Below are 504 nucleotides of genomic sequence, written 5' to 3'. Positions count from 1 at the left end.
GTTCGATCCCTGCTGAAGTCTAGAAAAAAGAAGTCTGATGAGGAGATGTGGTGATCTCCGAAATAGTGCTATAACTTCTACCGCTTAGACTTTGTTGCTATTTCAATTTTTCCTAATAAACAATCGTGGTACAAAGCTCAATAAAAATATTAAAAATAAAATGTTAACAAGCCACAATAACATTGACAAATACAAAATGTTTTAATTCTAGTTTCTAGGTTTCATATATAGAAAATTTGGTTTGAAATCTAAACCGAAATAGAATATGTTCGCACAGCGAATTGTGGTGTTGATTCAAACTCAACATATGAAAGCACATTTACATTCGTGGCTGTAGCTGAGTGTGCAAAGATGCTTGATACAGTTGGTTGCTACCAAGGCTGTCCGGGTTCAATCCCAACCAGACGGAGCATGAAATTTAAGATTGTTTTTTTTTTATTCTTAATTATGAAAATGTTTGGGTTTAACATTTAAACCGAATTGTTTAAATTCTAAACCCAACAT

The sequence above is a fragment of the Rhagoletis pomonella genome, unplaced genomic scaffold (genome assembly GCF_013731165.1).
Source record: "Rhagoletis pomonella isolate Grant_MI unplaced genomic scaffold, Rhpom_1.0 Rhpom_scaffold_00004, whole genome shotgun sequence".
In the NCBI taxonomy this organism is placed as follows: Eukaryota; Metazoa; Arthropoda; class Insecta; order Diptera; family Tephritidae; genus Rhagoletis; species Rhagoletis pomonella.
Note: the sequence above shows the minus strand (reverse complement) of the source record.